This window comes from Tiliqua scincoides, chromosome 3 (genome assembly GCF_035046505.1).
Source record: "Tiliqua scincoides isolate rTilSci1 chromosome 3, rTilSci1.hap2, whole genome shotgun sequence".
Classification (NCBI taxonomy): Eukaryota; Metazoa; Chordata; class Lepidosauria; order Squamata; family Scincidae; genus Tiliqua; species Tiliqua scincoides.
In genome coordinates, this window is record NC_089823.1 from 213,541,529 (window position 1) to 213,560,558 (window position 19,030).

General features: G+C 44.2%; 1 pseudogene; it reads right to left on the reverse strand.

Annotated features, from left to right (window-relative positions):
* Positions 1-2,748: 2,748 nt before the first annotated feature.
* Positions 2,749-2,868, reverse strand: LOC136646243 (5S ribosomal RNA; annotated as a pseudogene).
* Between the last annotated feature and the right edge of the window lie 16,162 nt (positions 2,869-19,030).

A 19,030-nucleotide genomic window follows, 5' to 3' on the forward strand; every position in this document is an offset into this window, starting at 1 on the left:
TGGTAAGTCAGGCAGTTTGCAGAAAAACATTGTGCCCTACCAGTTAGAGTCGGATCACCAAACAGCAAATGAGATTCTGTTCCTTTGGGAACGTCTTACGCTCTATGTTTGGGGTCTGTAGCACCAAAGGCTGCTTTTGAGGAACAAAAAGTTTGCCCATTATTCTTATTACTTATCACTTGGGTAGCAGCAGTAGTATAGCAGTAGTATAGCAATAGTATAGCTACAGGGGGGCAGCGCTGTAAGTCTTGTAGGCACCGCAACCTGCTGTGTAACTGGCCTCTCCCACTCACCTTAGGAGTTATTTTGGGCAGCAAAGGCAACGTATGTGTGTTGCAGTGCCTATAATACTTACTACGCCACCCCCCCTTTTGCTACGCTACTGGGTAGCAGGTTAAATATTCCAAAAGTTTTGCAATGATTATTGAGCTTCCCTCCAAAATACCCTCTCCAAGTAGAAAATAATTGTTCCCATTTTGTAAGCTGAGTCTCTTTCGAAGTGATAGCTTTATTGTGCCCATTGTTTAGATGCGTATGTCATCATATTCACCCAGAGGGCCTGTATATTTCAAGGATACTTTCAAGGGGGTTGAGTGCAAAGTACATCTTTCCGCTGGTTCGTTGTGAGTGGGACCAGTTCACCTGGTGCCAAGAAGAGCAGGTATTGCCTGAAGGGCAGGCACTGCCTTCACCACATACTTGTATCTAAGCATAGCACTGTACAGGTACTGCTCATTTTGCACGGATTTGATTTAGACATTTTGAAATAACACACCTGTTTAAATAATACACCTAATTTACAAAGCCAAATTTTTGAAATAACCCGGTCAAATCTCCCACGTGGTGCTGCCACTTGCTGCTTTCTCAGTTTCCTTATGCAGCATCTTCGATTTCATCTTTGTTTTCTCAGCCATCAACATCAGTGGCCTCCCTGTCCCACTCCGAGTAGCCTTCCTTCTCAACCTCCACCTGCACCATCTTGGGCAAGCAGAAGTCACCAGTCATCAACCCGAGTGTTGTATAACCTATACAGTTTATATACATTCATGGTAAAGATATTTTTAATTTACTTGTTTTCAAGCTCCACACTGATTTTCAAGAACATAACCCCCACGTAAAACAAGAGGTGCCTGTACCTCTCATGAGAAGAAAGAATGGCAACCACGCACTGGTGCGGGAAAAAATAGAGGTGTACACTTGGGATTGGGAGTAGATTTGACTGCATGTAAGATAGCAGTCTATTTGCTGTCTGAGATAGCAGTCTATTTACTTCTCCGTACAGAATTAATGAAAGCCACTGAGAACCAAGTCTATTCTAAGCAGCACGTAGCTGCCTGTATAACCTCATTCAGTTTCCATTTCTTGAAGGCACTAAACTCTAATGGAACTTTGGGCACTTACTTTTGCAGATTGTTGCATGCAACCCCAAGGCATTGCACATGTGCACTCATGCATAAACAATAAACATGCATGTGCACACATAGGTACAGAGGCAGTGCCTCAAACTGACTGACTTCATCCCATTCCTTTAATGGTTGTGCCAGGACAAATATGATTCATCCTAGCAAAGCCTGTATCAGAAGATCGTAGTTGTGCAGATCAGTCAACTCACAAATACATTCCTGGCACACACCTCAGATCCATTCCTGGTGTCTCTCCTCATCTAGTTGTGAACATCAAGTCACCAAGGAAATATAAACATCTCCTTCATAAAAATAAAAATTGGCACTACATTCAGCTACAACCCAAGAAATATTTTCTGTAAACACCACAAGTATCCACTGTGACCACAGCATCAATGACGTCCTTAATCCTTCCATAAAAGCATTGGGCAAGTAAAAATATCTATTTATTTTTATATTTTCAGAAAAAGGACAGAGAGGCACTGAGTTAACCTCTTGGGAAGAATATGTCTCAGTGCTCCACCCTCCAACCAATAGTGGATGCCTTTTCCTTATTCTGCAGGAAGAATTTCTGTCTCACACTAAAGCTTTGTATCAACACTTTGAGGCCTTCCACACATGAATCTGATTTGTGTATTGGGAGGGAGCGTTCAGCTAATAAAATTATATGTATTGAGAGAGAATTCTGAACATCAGTACGTTTGGATATTTCTGGAGAACTGCAAAATGAAAAGAAAATGACTTTTGCCTCTGATTTCACAGTTTTCACAGTTTGATGACCAAGCAGTGTTGGAAGGTCCGAAATGCATTACTTCCAATTACAGCTTGTTTCACACAACTCCATATATACTGAGACATAAAAGGTAGCGGGGGGGGGGGGGAGTAGGATTGTGCATGATGGTTCCACCCCTCCTGTATTCATTTAGCCAAACCACAATGTGTATGTGCATAGACTCAACTCAGTCAGGAACCTGCATTGCACATATACAGCCTAGGTGCATCCAAGCTGTATATGTATAAGACATGGTTCAATTCCATTCAAACACACAGGCAGATCCTACTACAGTCAATTCTCTTTATACACAAATTCGCCACCTACAAATTCTCTTATCCACAAAGGGCAGAATTGCCACCTACATCTCATTATCTGTGACTCTGTTCTCCTTATCGGCAAATACTGTGCCAGTGCACTTAGAACGGGGAGGCAGTGCAGCTATGACCAAGCAGGCAGAGGCAAGAGAGGTTGTGGGAGAAGGAAGAGAGACAGTGGCCTCCCCAAGAGCAGAAGGGAGCACCAATGATGTGCACTAGTTGGAAACCTTCAGTCTCGAAAGACTATGGTATAAGCCTACAGCACCCAGTATTCCCAGGTGGTCACCCATTCAAGTACTAACCAGGCCTGACCCTGCTTAGCTTCCAAGAGCAGATGAGATCGGGCATCTGCAGGGTAACAGTTGCTACAGGGGGAGAGGAAAAGATGCCTATATACAGCTGATGGGGGAGGGGATTGAGGTATACTATACTTATTTTTTTTAAAGTTACCTGGATTTGGTTCATCAAATGAGCATTGGTATTGGTCCGTGGAGAACCTTGGACACATTTGTGTTGCTTCCACAGTTGCCCCATCATCATCAAGCTGAGCCGACTTATTCCACCTGCTCTTTGGTGTGAGCGAAGAAGCGTCTTGGCTGCCCTCCATGTGAGAGATGAAGGAGCTGCTTGTCAGCTTGTGTGGGAGGAAACAGGAGGCCAGAATGTGATACCACATCAGAAAGATCCATCTGAAATGTATTGGTTCTTGAAAGATAGAACCTTTCTTCAACTGTAAAAATCCCTACGGGGATTTAGAACAGCCTGCCTTTGTAAACCAGCTTGAATAAAGTCTGAGGATAAATCTGATGACCAAGAAAGGTGGTATATAAATACCTGTATTATTATTATCTTGGGCACCATCTTGGGGACTCCAGTTGAACCTTCACAACCCTAGTGATGATGAGAGGCCGATGATGAGAGGACTCTGGAAGGCTACCTGAGGACTACTCTAGGAAGCCCAAAGAAGGAACCAAGAGACAAGTAGAGGAGGGGGACAACTGAAGCAATCCCCACCCCACTGCTGAACTCTGAGGTGTTGTTGGGCCAGCAACCTTCAACAATATCCCGTGCGGAGGAGGAAGCATTGGATGTTGGAGATGTTGATGAGCCCTCGCTATTACCCATCCCCATATGCTTCAAATTAATTTTCAGGTTCATAAAATTCATGAAGTATATGGTGAAGAGGGTCACCTGGAATTTAACCCTATTTTTCCCATAGGCTCAGTGATTTGCTATCTACTAGGTTTTCCAGGAACCAAAGCCTAGCAGATAACTAGAATTGAACAGTATTTCGCAACTGTTAGCACCACTGAGAAACCAGCAAGTAACCATTCTACACTATTTAGCAAAACAATAGTTAACCAAAAGCCACATCACACCACTTCTCATGCTTGAATATGGACGTTCATTTTAGCTTTTGGATATAATAGCTGTTGACGGATCCATCCTTCAGGAAAGGATATAGTAGGTATTATACTACTATATAATATCTACTATAAAGAGCAGGAGGTCTAGTCTAGAGGGTAGAGCCTCCATTAGCCCGAAGATAACATCTGAAGATCGCCAGTTTGAGGCCATCAGCAGCTCTGCGAATGGTGAGACCTTGAAGCAGCTGACAAGCTGAGCTGAGTTATTCCACCTGCTCTTTAGTGTGAGTGACGAAGCATCTTGGCTGCCCTTCAAGTGAGAGATGAAGGAGCTGCTTGTCAGTCAGTGTGGGAGGCAACAAGGGGCCAGAAGTGATACTAGACTGTGAAAGATCCATCTAAAATGTTGTGCGGTTCTTGAAAAATAGAACCTTTCTGTTATTATCAGGGCAGGAGGTCTGGTCTAGAGGGTAGAGCCTCCATTTGCCTGAAGATAACATCCACAGGTCGCCAGTTCGAGGCCACCGGCACTGTGCAACCTTGAAGCAGCTGACAAGCTGAACCGAGTTATTCCATCTGCTCTGAGCATGGGAGGATGGAGGCCAGAATGTGAAACCAGATCAGAGTGAAACTTCTGGACTGTTGTGGTTCTTGAAAGATAGAACCTTCTTTCAATTGTAAAAATCCCTACGGGGATTTAATCAGCCTGCCTATGTAAACCGCCTTGAATAAAGTCTGAGGAGAAATCTGACGACCAAGAAAGGCGGTATATAAATACCTGTATTTATTATTATTATTATTATTATTATTATTATTATTATTATTATTATTATTGTAAAAATCCCCTTGGGGGTTTAGAGATAGCCTGCCTATGTGAACAGCCTTGAATAAAGTCAGAGGAGTAATCCAATGACCAGAAAGGCGGTATATAAATACCAGTATTATTATTATTATTATTATTATTATTATTATTATTATACACTTATTTTTCATCATTTATTTTTCCTTCAAATTCCATATATACCTGTACACAAGTTGTAATGCAGCCATGGCAATAAGGAACTACAGTATCTACCACACTCTGCAAAATGAAATAACTCAGCAAATGAGACTGTATATATACTTTGCTGTTATTGTTATATGCTGATCCTGGCAATTCTGGTCCCTATTATTCTACTTGGTACTAAAAGCCAAATGCAATATACTGCACAATTTACGCTCGTCAATATTTCAGACTAAAAACAAAGTGCAAAGATAGCATCCATTCAAGAAAACATGGAAGCATCTTTAATAGGCACATAAAGGATAATACGCTCTCATAGCCCATCTTCAGCCCCACTGTTTTCCCATTTATATAAATAAATGGCTCCAAATTATCATTTCATTTTCAGAAACAAGTCTACTAATGAGTAGCATAATAGAAACATTAGAAGCAGATATTTACCAAGTGTAAATTGGTACATCTCCATTAACATCAATGGAACTGGGCAGGCAAACTCCTTCAGCAAGGCAGCTACGCTTCAATCCTTCATTCAGCTGTGTGTGAATGCTGAGATCAACAGTCTTAAGTATATGCAATTAGCTAGGATTGCTGCCCTAATGTATAAGAATACTACAGAAAAAAATTGCAATGCTATTCATCTTGAAAGTAGCAAATTTCCCTTTCTCAGCTTGCAATCATTAGGCTTAATGTAAAGGATAAGTGGAAGATAATTTCTTCAGCAGATCTAGAGTAAGGAAAATATTGGCAGATCAATTCATTCATAATGCTTGCCCCAATGTCAGTTTATTTACCCTGGTAGTGCTTAAAGACAGAGTTGTAAACAAATGTGTACACTTCATACAGAGGGAATTCCTTTGATAGTGCTCTCTTGTTAGGGTAATGAATCAGATCCACAGAATGGCCCTTTGCTGACAGGTCAATTGAACTGCAAAAATAAGTAGGGCAGAATGCAGTAGAGCATGTCAAAATAGTGTATGAGTATCAGAGAGGACATGTAACTAATGATTAGCAGTCCATTCCTATCTAACCCCTCCCCCCAGATGCAGCCATGCCATTAGAGCTCATATTGTATCCTGTAGGGAGGTAAACCCAGACGACTTCCCCAGGTAAGGGAATTTTTGTCCTTCCATAGTGAAACCGCACCCCCAGCTCAAGGGTAGAGCACATACTTTCATCTAAATGTTCCTAGAATTAGTAGTCCCTTTAATTTCTAGGTTGGGCTGGAAGAGGCCCACATCTAAGATCATGGGGAACTGCTGTACTGACAGTCACTGCAGCTAACACAGAGGGTCCAATATGAACAGCCCCTCCTGACTAAGGAATTAACAGCCCAATCCTAAATTATAATGCCATTGTACAAATCAATTGAAAGGTCACAGCTGGAGTATCGCATACAGTTCTGGTCACCATATTTCAAAAAGGACATAGTGAAACTAGAAAAGGTGCAGAAGAGACCAACTAAAATGATTACTGGGCTGGGGCTCCTTCCTTATGAGGAAAGGCTACAGCGTTCGGGGCTCTTCAATCTAGAAAAGAGACATGTGAGGTAGGACATGACTAAGGACGCAATCCTAACCCCTTATGTCAGTGCTTTCCAGCACTGGCATAGTGGTGCCAATGGGACATGTGCTTCATCCTGCAGTTGGCTGTCACCCACAGAGTCCTCCTCAAAGTAAGGGAATGTTTGTTCCCTTACCTTAAAGCTGCATTGCCCTTATGTCAGTGCTGGAAAGCACTGACATAAGGGGTTAGGATTGCACCCTAAAATGTACAAAATTATGCAGGGATTGGATAGAGGGACGCTCTTTTCCTTCTCACGCAACACCAGAACTAGGGGACATCCACCAAACTGAGTGTCAGGAAAGTTAGAACAGACAAAAGAAAATATTTCTTTACCCAGTATTTTATTAGTCTGTGGAACTCCTTGCCACAAGATGTTGTGATGGTATCTGGCCTAGATGCCTTTAAAAGGGGATTGGACAGATTTTTAGGAAAAAAAAACTCCATCACAGGTTACAAATCATGATGTGTATGTACAGTCTGAGATTAGCTGGTTGCTCATCATGAGGGCTGTCATCCGAATTGGCCGTGGATGGCAGTTTTTTGCCTACCCCAGACTAGTGAAGGAAGGACGGTGTGTTCAGTAGGCTTCATGTTTTAAAAATCGGTAATTTGTGATTAATAAAGTGGCCCAAGTTAAACCCAAGCTGTAGTCTGGTGTGAGGATAAACAGAATGCCAGATGCTGGGGAGTGGCAGCAAGATGCAAGTGTCTTGTGTGCTTCCTGAAGCACCTGGGGTGCCACTGTGAGATACAGGAAGCTGGACTAGGTTGGGCCTTTGGCCTGATCCAGCAGGGCTCTTCTTATTATGTATTTTGTTCTTTTCTGCCACACAGTTTTCCCCTAATGAAAATCACAGCCCTGAAGAGGTTGTTTAACCCTTCAAGTGCCATTTTAGCAAATGGCACTTGAAAATATAAATTGGGGGGGCATGATTTTGGGCAGAAAAATGGCATGGACTTAAAGGGTGAAATATCCTCTCTCTCTCTCTCTCTCTCTCTCTCTCTCTCTCTCTCTCTCTCTCTGTAGTGTAGGTCTAACCCAAAAGTTGGCCTCAGGTGGCTGTTCCATGCAAGTAAAGGTAAGTTTTAAAGCACGTTGTCAAGTGGTAAATATAATGTGTAGGTTGGTCTGAACCTCTTCCCAGTTTCTCCTTCACTGAAAACTCCTCCACTTTCTGATCATTCAAGCAGTGCTCTTTTAGCTGCCCAAATGGCCTTCCTGAATATAAGCCATACTGGCATTAAGTGCTTAATACAGTACAGACTGGCATCTCTGCTCTCTTAACAGGTCTAATACAGTCATTAACATTTCATGAAACAATTTTAACATTATCCCTAAGTGTTTGCTGCCTGGCTTTTCAAAATACAGATTTTTCAGCATGGGGGAGCGGGAGAAGCAGCAAAGTCCAGGATTTCCCAAGAAGGCTGCCTGACTTCAAGATATATTATCGTATTGACTTTGCTTGAGTACCTTATTAGTAAACCTGGTTCAAGGTCTTTACAAACACCATCAGTTCAGGGCATCTGCACACTTAGAAAGATTAAGTGTGCTCAAGACTGGGGACCATTATTTTTAATGGGGCTGAAGCTGGTACAAGACAAACACTGCTGTTGCAGAGTACATTCCCATTTGTTTTGGCCCATTAGGACTCTTGTTACATTAATCTCCCCCTGTTTGTGGAATGAGAGGAGAGTGGGTGGAACTGCCCTTTGGCCCCAGTTCTGATGCATTCTCCTGCATATGCACCCATAGTGACTGTGCATTCGGCTTTCATGAGAAAGGGGCCCTGCCAGTAGACTCCATACAACTGGGAAACTAGGGTGAGTGGGGTCTCACATCTGGAAGAAAATGCAGAGCTGTCAAATCCCAGTGTACATGTCAATGTCAGGCAGGGCCAGGGGGGTTATTTATTTTAATAAATATTAATAATAACGTTCTAATAAAAAAAATTTATTTAAAGTACTTCTATTCCACCTTTCCTTCCAAATAAATTGAGCACTCAAGGTGTATGCAAACGAAATATAATTAGAACAAAATATAAAGTACGATAATCGTAAAAGGCTCATAGGGGACTGTGCAAAAAAAACATGGAAACAAAATACAAAGTGCAGAAAAGCAACTAACTAGGAAAGGAAAGCCAGGTGGAAAAGGAAAGTTTTCAGCCTTTGCGAGAAGGCTGACAGGGCAGGGGCAGTTCTTAATCCCACTGGGAGAAAGTTCCATAATAAAGACACAGCCACATAGAAGGACCTGCTCCTTGTTGATATCAACCTGGCCTCTTCCAGAGAGGGCCCACACAGCAGGTCTCTCTCTACTGGCTTTACAGGATGAGTCAGTTCACATGGAAGAAGGCAGTTTCTCCAACATCCTGGTGTCAAGTTGTATAGAGCAGTGGTTCTCAAACTTTTGAGCCTTGGGACCCACTTTTTAGAATGACAATCTGTTGGGACCCACCAGAAGTGATGACATTAACCTGGAAGTGATGTTATGAGCAGAAGTGACATCATCAAGCAGGAAAAATTTTTAATACCCCTCATATGGCAAAATCAAATCTAATTAAAGGCACAATCCTAAAAAAAACCTTCCAGCGTTGACATAGCTGTGCCAATGTGGCGTGCACTGCATCCTGCAATGAGGAGACAGTCAAAGGAGCCTCCTCAAGGTAAGGGCATGTTTGTTACCTTCCCTTGGGACTGCACTGTGGCTAGGTCAGTGCAGGAAAGTTGATTAGGATTGCACCCTAGGTAAATTAAAACTTAACAATAAGTTTAAAAATTTATTTAAAATAAAGAGCAACCCTCTTAACCCAAGCAGTTGCTGATCTGTTTTGAAAAACTAGCCCCAAACAACCCAAAGGCTGCAATCCTATCCATACTTACCCAGGAGTAAGCCCCATTGACTATCATTGTTAAAAGCATATACATAGCAGCCTGTTCAAAGTACAGATCTATAACATTTCCTCAAATGCTGTCATATACCATGGTAGCAACAAGTCTAATGCAATTAAAAATAAAATACACATTTAAGTGAATGAGGACCCACCTAAAATTGGCTTGCAACCCACCTAGTGGGTTGCAACCCACAGTTTGAGAAACACACTGTATCTATACTATAGACCTTTAAAGGTCAAAACCAGCACCTTGAATTGGTCCTGGAAACAGATCAGCAGGCAGTGTAGCTTACAGGACCAGCAGGCTAGGTTTAGTCCCACTCCCCTTTCCTCCCCATGCTCATAAATGTGCAGGGAGACCACCACAAGAAAACAATTACTGCCATCACTGGTCAAACAGGTTTCTTGGGTTTCTGAAGCATTATGTAAATCTATAGGGAAGCCCCACCCAGTGAATATGAGTTCAGGAGTAGAGCACATACTTTACATCTAGAAGTTTCCAGGTTCACTCCCTTTAATCTCTAGGTGGGGCTGGGAAAGACCCACATCTGAAATCCTGGAGAACTGGTGCCAGTCACTGTAGACAGTATAGAGCTGGGTTGACTAATGGTCTGACTTGATATAAGAAAGCTTCATACACTCAATCTGCAAAACTTTTGAACAGAGATGACAGGAGATGAGTGCACATGCCACATTCAGTGCCTCTATCAAACCACCTTCAGCTCTCTGGAAGGAATGGGATCTGATTCCACTAAGATGTAGATCCTATTTTACCCAATGTAAACAGAGCAGAAGAACAAGCAGTATGATTGTTGGCAAAAGATCTACATTGTATTTACATGACATGCAGGAATGATCCAATAAGTTGCTCCATGTTGCAAAATTGCACAAGATTTGATACAGGCTTTCAGGGGATTATGCAGGGGATGGACAGAGTGGATAGGGAGATGCTCTTTACACTCTCACATAATACCAGAACCAGGGGACATCCACTAAAAAATGAGTGTTGGGCGGGTTAGGACAGACAAAAGAAAATATTTCTTTACTCAGCGTGTGGTTGGTCTGTGGAACTCCTTGCCACAGGATGTGGTGCTGGCATCTAGCCTAGATGCCTTTAAAAGGGGATTGGACAAGTTTCTGGAGGAAAAATCCATTATGGGGTACAAGCCATGATGTGTATGCGCAACCTCCTGATTTTAGAAATGGGTTATGTCAGAATGCCAGATGCAAGGGAGGGCACCAGGATGAGGTCCCTTCTTATCTTGTGTGCTCCCTGGGGCATTTGGTGGGCCGCTGTGAGATACAGGAAGCTGGACTAGATGGGCCTATGGCCTGATCCAGTGGGGCTGTTCTTATGTTCTTATGTTCAGGCTCCTATTTCTGACATTGCTATGCAAAGTTTTCCTTCATTAAAAATAGGCCCTAGAATGATGTCCAGGCAGGTTCAAACAAAGCTTGGTCCACCATCTCCAAAATGGAACTAATTCGTCCATAGGCGATTGACACATGTAGCTTCCTTACTCATCTCTGTGTAATATATGCACATTTATTTGGAATTATGCTCCATTGAAAACAGCGGGACTTATATAGGGTCACACTGCAGGTTACACTACATACTATAGTGTGTATAGTATAGTATAGACAGTATAGAGGCTGTGAAGGGCAAGGAAGCTTCCTTCCGTAAATGGAAGTCTTGCCCTAATGAAGAGAATAAAAAGGAACATAAACTGTGGCAAAAGAAATGTAAGAAGGTGATAGGGGAGGCCAAGCGAGACTATGAGGAACGCATGGCCAGCAACATTAAGGGGAATAATAAAAGCTTCTTCAAATATGTTAGAAGCAGGAAACCCGCCAGAGAAGCGGTTGGCCCTCTGGATGGTGAGGGAGGGAAAGGGGAGATAAAAGGAGACTTAGAGATGGCAGAGAAATTAAATGAGTTCTTTGCATCTGTCTTCACGGCAGAAGACCTCGGGCAGATACCGCTGCCCAAACGGCCCCTCCTAACCGAGGAGTTAAGTCAGATAGAGGTTAAAAGAGAAGATGTTTCAGACCTCATTGATAAATTAAAGATCAATAAGTCACCGGGCCCTGATGGCATACACCCAAGGGTTATTAAGGAATTGAAGAATGAAGTTGCAGATCTCTTGACTAAGGTATGCAACTTGTCCCTCAAAACAGCCACGGTACCAGAAGATTGGAGGAGAGCAAATGTCACGCCTATTTTTAAAAAGGGAAAGAGGGGGGACCCGGGAAACTATAGGCCGGTCAGCCTAACATCCATACCGGGTAAGATGGTGGAATGCCTCATCAAAGATAGGATCTCAAAACACATAGACAAACAGGCCTTGCTGAGGGAGAGTCAGCATGGCTTCTGTAAGGGTAAGTCTTGCCTCACGAACCTTATAGAATTCTTTGAAAAGGTCAACAGGCATGTGGATGCGGGAGAACCCGTGGACATTATATATCTGGACTTTCAGAAGGCGTTTGACACGGTCCCTCACCAAAGGCTACTGAAAAAACTCCACAGTCAGGGAATTAGAGGACAGGTCCTCTCCTGGATTGAGAACTGGTTGGAGGCCAGGAAGCAGAGAGTGGGTGTCAATGGGCAATTTTCACAATGGAGAGAGGTGAAAAGCGGTGTGCCCCAAGGATCTGTCCTGGGACCGGTGCTTTTCAACCTCTTCATAAATGACCTGGAGACAGGGTTGAGCAGTGAAGTGGCTAAGTTTGCAGACGACACCAAACTTTTCCGAGTGGTAAAGACCAGAAGTGATTGTGAGGAGCTCCAGAAGGATCTCTCCAGACTGGCAGAATGGGCAGCAAAATGGCAGATGCGCTTCAATGTCAGTAAGTGTAAAGTCATGCACATTGGGGCAAAAAATCAAAACTTTAGATATAGGCTGATGGGTTCTGAGCTGTCTGTGACAGATCAGGAGAGAGATCTTGGGGTGGTGGTGGACAGGTCGATGAAAGTGTCGACCCAATGTGCGGCGGCAGTGAAGAAGGCCAATTCTATGCTTGGGATCATTAGGAAGGGTATTGAGAACAAAACGGCTAATATTATAATGCCGTTGTACAAATCGATGGTAAGGCCACACCTGGAGTATTGTGTCCAGTTCTGGTCGCCGCATCTCAAAAAAGACATAGTGGAAATGGAAAAGGTGCAAAAGAGAGCGACTAAGCTGATTACGGGGCTGGGGCACCTTCCTTATGAGGAAAGGCTACGGCGTTTGGGCCTCTTCAGCCTAGAAAAGAGACGCTTGAGGGGGGACATGATTGAGACATACAAAATTATGCAGGGGATGGACAGAGTGGATAGGGAGATGCTCTTTACACTCTCACATAATACCAGAACCAGGGGACATCCACTAAAATTGAGTGTTGGGCGGGTTAGGACAGACAAAAGAAAATATTTCTTTACTCAGCGCGTGGTCGGTCTGTGGAACTCCTTGCCACAGGATGTGGTGCTGGCGTCTAGCCTAGACGCCTTTAAAAGGGGATTGGACGAGTTTCTGGAGGAAAAATCCATTATGGGGTACAAGCCATGATGTGTATGTGCAACCTCCTGATTTTAGGAATGGGTTAAGTCAGAATGCCAGATGTAGGGGAGAGCACCAGGACGAGGTCTCTTGTTATCTGGTGTGGTCCCTGGGGCATTTGGTGGGCCGCTGTGAGATACAGGAAGCTGGACTAGATGGGCCTATGGCCTGATCCAGTGGGGCTGTTCTTATGTTCTTATGTTCTTATATTGTTGCAGATCTACTTAGGGCCAAAACCTATCCAGTTTTCCAGCACTGGGGCAGCCACACCAAGCACTGCAGAGGCAAACGATGCATCCTGCAGTAGGGGAGGCCCAAGTAAGGGAACATGGCTGCATTGTGGCTGCGCTAGCTTAATCACATCTACCTCTGAGATAAGAAGTGGACATGTTTAAGTTCTATGTAGTGTTGATTTAATACACATTTTACCTGTATTAAACTCACCGGGCACAAATGCCAATCAGCAAAGCTGCTAAGCTGAAAATTGTCCTGGACTGAAGGAAAATAACTTTGCTGTGATTGGCTGGTAACTTTTGCAAAAGGAAGGGATGATTAGGCAACACAGTTGATAGCAGAAATAGCAGAGACGCAAGTGATAATCCTGAGTAGTCAGAAGAGTGGGGGAGAAACATGAAACAGATGCAGCATCAATGCATGATGACATGGAATTCCCCCCTTTACTTTGGGGGGGTGTACATACTGTGAAAGAAGTTCCAGTTGGGTATCTGGCTGTAGAGTCTGCCTGGGGCAAAATATCTGCAATCAGAATTCTTGCCATACACACACTGGTGTTGCTAGGGGGGTGTGCGGGGTTTGGGCGGGTGGGGGGTGACGCGCCCTGGGGGGAGGACACGCTAACTTGGCAGCTTTCAGAGCCACCCCATCGTGTCATACACCGTTGGATGAGGAATGTCCAGCGGAATGCAACGCAAAACACCAGAGTGAAATCGCTCCTTTCTTTCAAAAGTTATGGCCAAAAAACCGGAAAGAAAAAATGCCTGGAGCCCTATGGAAAGTGAAAGTGAGCTGTATGGCGCATTTACTCGCGAGTAGGCGAACTTGCCATAGCATAGTCCATCGGAAAGGGCAGGCTGAGAAGAATCCAACTACACCAGAATGGTCCCAATCCAATTAATGCAGTCCCCCCAAACACGAGAAGGAGGTCCCTGCCTTTCTCCCAGCTGCCTCGATTGAACCCGAAACGAAACCACGTGGCTGCGTTTACTCGCGAGTAGGCGAACTTGCCTTAGTCCAGGCAAGGACTGAGAGGACTCAGGGCAGGCTGAGAGGACTCCAAGGTCGTCAGAATGGTCCTGATGCAATGAATGCAGCCCCCAAAAACACAAAAGGGAGAAGGAGGTGTCTCCCGGCCCTACGGAAAGCGAAGCAGCCTCATGGTCACGTTTACTCGTGAGTAGATAGACGAGCCTTGGCTGGTGGTCAGGCCAGGCAAAAGGGAATGTGAGGACACCAGAATGGTTCCGATCCGATGGAACTGAAGCTCAAAATATGTTCCAGAAGGCAGCTTCTCTCCCCCACTAAAAAGGACAAAAAAGTGGCTTGAACTGGTAAGGGGAAAGTTTTCTATTTTGCACTTGCAAAGCCAGGAGGGTCTTTATCTGGATTTGCCTGAAATAGAAGAACTTTAAACTGGGCACTGGGGAGGACTGGAAATCTCACTGATTCTTTTGGGGGGGTTATTACTGCAGGCAGACCACAGAGTAAGCTCCATTGACCACTATGGGACTTACTTCAGAGTAGACATGCATAGCATTGGGCTCACAGGCTGCAATCCTACCCACACTTTCCTGAGAGTAAGCCCCCATAATAGGACTTACTTCAGAGTAGATTCACTTGGTGGAACATGACTGGCTCCCCCTTATTTAATTATTTTATTTTATAATTAATTTTATTAATTAATTTTATTAATTATTTTAATGTAATTATTTATAATTATTTATTTTAATTTGCTTGATGTTGTCACTTCTGGCCATGACATCACTTCCAATGGGTCCTGGACAGACTGTCATTCTAAAAAGTGGGTCCCAGTGCTAGAAGTTTGAGAACTGCTGCAATAAGGTGTTAGTAAGTTGACACGGGGTGTGTGTGTGTGTCTGAGACTCTACAAGTTTTCAAAATCACTAAAATCAGAATTTGGAGGAATAATCCCATCATGTTATGTATCAATCAATGCGTAATTTCATGCAGAATGCAATGAAACAAACCACATTGAAATATCTGTGCTCTAACAAAAGGTACAGCCAAAAAACCACTGGGGGTGGGGCGATGGCACATCACCATGCCCACCACCTGGGGCATTGCTCCGCCCACTGCATGGGGTGACACGCACCCTCCCGCACCAGGTGATGCGAATCCTAGTTATGCCACTGCATACACACAGTGAGAAACAAGAGGTTGTTTGTGCAAAGTGCTCCATTTGTGCACCAAGTGCCCTTTCACTATGGTTCCTATCACCAAAATTCCCCTTTGAGAGACCAGAGGGGTATCATCCCCCCCCCCCGTCACTTTTTATCTGAGCTCATTTGAGCTCCCTGGCAGGGGCTTTTGTATGGGGTTGGTGTGCTGTGATTGGCTGCCATACGTAGTCTGTTTCCTACACTCCACTGTAGGAAAGTGGGTAACAGGAAGTTCAGTTCTGCAGCTTTTCCCTTCTCTGTTGTTCTTTATGAAGCTCCTCCTACCTACACCAGTTTTGTCATTGGCATAGTACTTTTCCAGTATGGAGGTCATGTCCACTGTCTGAAGGGAGATTTAAAATATTGTGTACTTGACTTCTTCTTGTCCCTCCCACATCCCTCCCCAATCTCCTCCCTGATTTGGCCTCACACCAACAGAGTTGTGCCAAAGACCAAGTGACATCCAAATTATGCCAGTGGTGCATTTTTCCAACATTGCACCAGTGCCCATGGCACATCCACCAGTGGCCAACAGTGCCCATGGCACATCCATCAGTGGCCAAATGTCAGTACTAGCGGCATACATAGCAATGTGCCATAATAACTCAAGGATAAAATTGGGCCTTTAGTCTTCAATCATATCAAGAAATAAAACATTGGTGTTTATACTTCCATATTCAACACTCACATGAACACAAACTCACTTGCACCATTGATGGGTTTTTTTTTTTGTCCTGTGTTTACTTTTAGATCATAAACTCAAAACACTGGGAAGGCTTCTGTCATCCAGGGTATAAAAGCTGGTTGTATAAACAGGCTCAAATTCACATTGCTCTGCCAGGGCTATGGTGGTGACAACAAGGATTCCTCTTCTTTCCAGTCATCAGCTATGATTAACAGCTTCTGTTCCATGTAGTCACACAGACCTACTCTGTCTCACTTCTGGAAAAGCTAACTGAAAACACACAGAAGATATAGAAGCTGAGAAGAAGTCAATGGTGCAGGGATCTGCCCACACTTTGAAAGGAATTGGCATGGGTTATGCACAGTCTGCTGAGCTACAGTTACTGTGGGGGCCCATAGCCAAGGTGCCCATCTTGTCCAGAACTACCGTAATTCATATACTCTTGGTACTGTGCATCGGTCTTCTGGATGAACCCAAAGAAGTCACAGTAATGTTCCCTTCCCTCCACTTTTGATAGCTTTTCCATTAAAGCAGTATACAAAAGCATGCTACAGATGGGATGCTTTCCCACATGAGCTCTTCCAGCACATTTTTAAGAAGAGAGCACATTCCATTAGGCTCATCTATAAATGAGTACAACCCTGGTCAAGTACACATTCTTAAATTCCAGTTCTGGGTGTGTCACTGTCCGGCTCTCTACATTGAACGGGATCAATGCTGCATTAGTCTAAGGCTGGAGTAATGCCCTTGGAGTAAAGTAACACTGGCCAGGATCCAAAGGCCCATGTAATTAGTTCTCAGCGCCCAAGCAAGTCTGGAAGCTGTGCTACTTGAGCGGTAGTCACCTTTCCTACCTTTCCTAAACATCTGTGATAAGGGTACTGGGGGTCTGTTCTTAAATTAAAAAAAAAAAAAATCTTACTGGGTATGCCTAACCCACAATAATGAGCATTTAGTAAATTTTATTTTTATTTTGCATTTTTATACCTCCCTTCCTCCTAGGAGCTCAGGGTGGTGTACATGGTTCCTTCCCTCCTTCTGTCCTCATAACAACCTTGTGGTGTAGGTTAATCTGAGAGATAGTGACAGGCCCAAGGTCACCCAGGAAGCTTCATGGCTGAGTGGAGATTTGAACCTTCCAGGTTCTTCCAGGTCTAAGTCCAACACCAGAACCATTTACGAGTGGCAGATGCTAAAGAGGGTTCTGTTAAATGGTTTTCGCCCCTTTTCACCTGCCTGCCTTCTCCTTATAAACACAGAAGATGAAACAGTTGGTATTTTTGAATTAGTAACAGAGATAAGAAAGGTGTCATAGAGGAGAAAAATTGTCTATACAAAGTCTATAAAGAAATCACATTATAAACAATTGAATGCAGCCCATAACAGCCCTGCAAGGTAGGTCACACTAACAGGTCATGATCGGCCAAAGGTTCACAGCTAAGCAGGGGTTTGAACCTAGGTATTCCGAGTCCTCGTCTGGCACTCTACCATGCTGTCTATAGAATGAGTATGCTAGTGTTACACATACTGTAAAACGGCTACAAAAATGCTGAATTGTAAGATGCTGTAGAGAAGGGAAGAATTTTTTACCCATTTTCCAGATTGCTGGCTGTGTTAGCCTGTTCAGCATAAAGACCAAAAGTCTCATAGCACCCTAAAAAAATTACTGATTTATTTCAGCATAGTTTTGGGGGTCTACAGTCCACTTCATCAGATGCAGGAAGAGGAATCAGACATCTACCTCATTTTGTGCATCTAATTAAGTCCATTGTGATCAATGAAAGCTTATGCTGAAATAAACTGGTTAGTCTTTAAGGTGCTGCAAGATTCTTCAATATTTATGGAATTTGGTGGCACAATCATGCATTGTGAAAGAATGCTGACACTGCAAGTAACACAGGAATCAAATGTGACACACCTTTACGTACACCTAGGGCTCTTTCCAGATCATCAGTTTTCATGATGCTGAATGAACCATTATTACTCATTTGTAATGAGCAGACCTCACATGTTTCCCCTCAAACTGGCAAATTTTGAGATTTTTGTTGCAGTTTGTGGTGATTGTCCCCCAGCCCCAGCCCGAGAAATTTCCTTGATAGCTGGGGTCTAGCCTAGACTCACCCCATCCTCCAGGCCAAGGTTTTCCCTGGGAGTAGGGCCCAAGTTCTCATGGGATCTAGGGCTGGTCACATGACTGGAAGGGATGGGGTTGGCTGGGCCAGCTGCTGGGCTCATAAGAGGCCCAGCAGCCACAGGGGAAGGTGGCTTCAGCATGAGGAGGGGAATAATATGAGACACAAGCCTCAGCCTTTCCTTGCCTGTAAGAGGCCCTGGACATTGGGAACTACCCTCAGGAGCAACCCAGGGTTGGACCCTCTTGGGTTTTGAGCAGGCCAAGACAAGCCTGCCAGGAGCCCCCTCCACCTGGTGAGCCCTGCCACTTCAGAGCCTAAGGGGACTGACGACTGGGCAGCAAGATCCCCCTGGGGAAGCACCTACAAATGGCGTGGCTATCCTGAGCTGAGGATGAGGGGCTTCAAGGTGGTACCTGGACTGGACCACCAGCAACCTGCCAGACCTTGGGCTGGGGTGCCATTTGCAGACTTGGGGGGGGGGGGTTTGTTGGGGCAAGGGATCCTCTAGTGAGGAGGAGCAGGAGGCATTCCTGCTAGGGGTACCCTGTGATGTAATGGGGTTCCCCCATGAATGTAAAAGCTTTAGTACAAGTAAACTGTCTCTGCAGAACCATCAACTCTCTGTCTTTGGCGATCCAGGCCCTCTGACACGTGGGTAAGAGCCCTCTACCCCTGGGGAGAGTGCAGCCTTGTGCCATGACTGATATCACAAGGGTCTGATCTCAATACACTCAGGAGAAAACAGGGTTGCTGCATTTTTCAGGCCAACCATGTTTCACCACAATTTTATTTTAAGGCAACTCCCTGGATTTTGTGGTTCCTTGTTAACCTAGGAGAAAGGAAGTCTTCTTCTGTCTGGACTCTCTAACTTTGGGTGGTGGCAACAAGAACTGCCTTTTCCCAGTACATTTGCAGTATACCCTCAAAAAAATGTG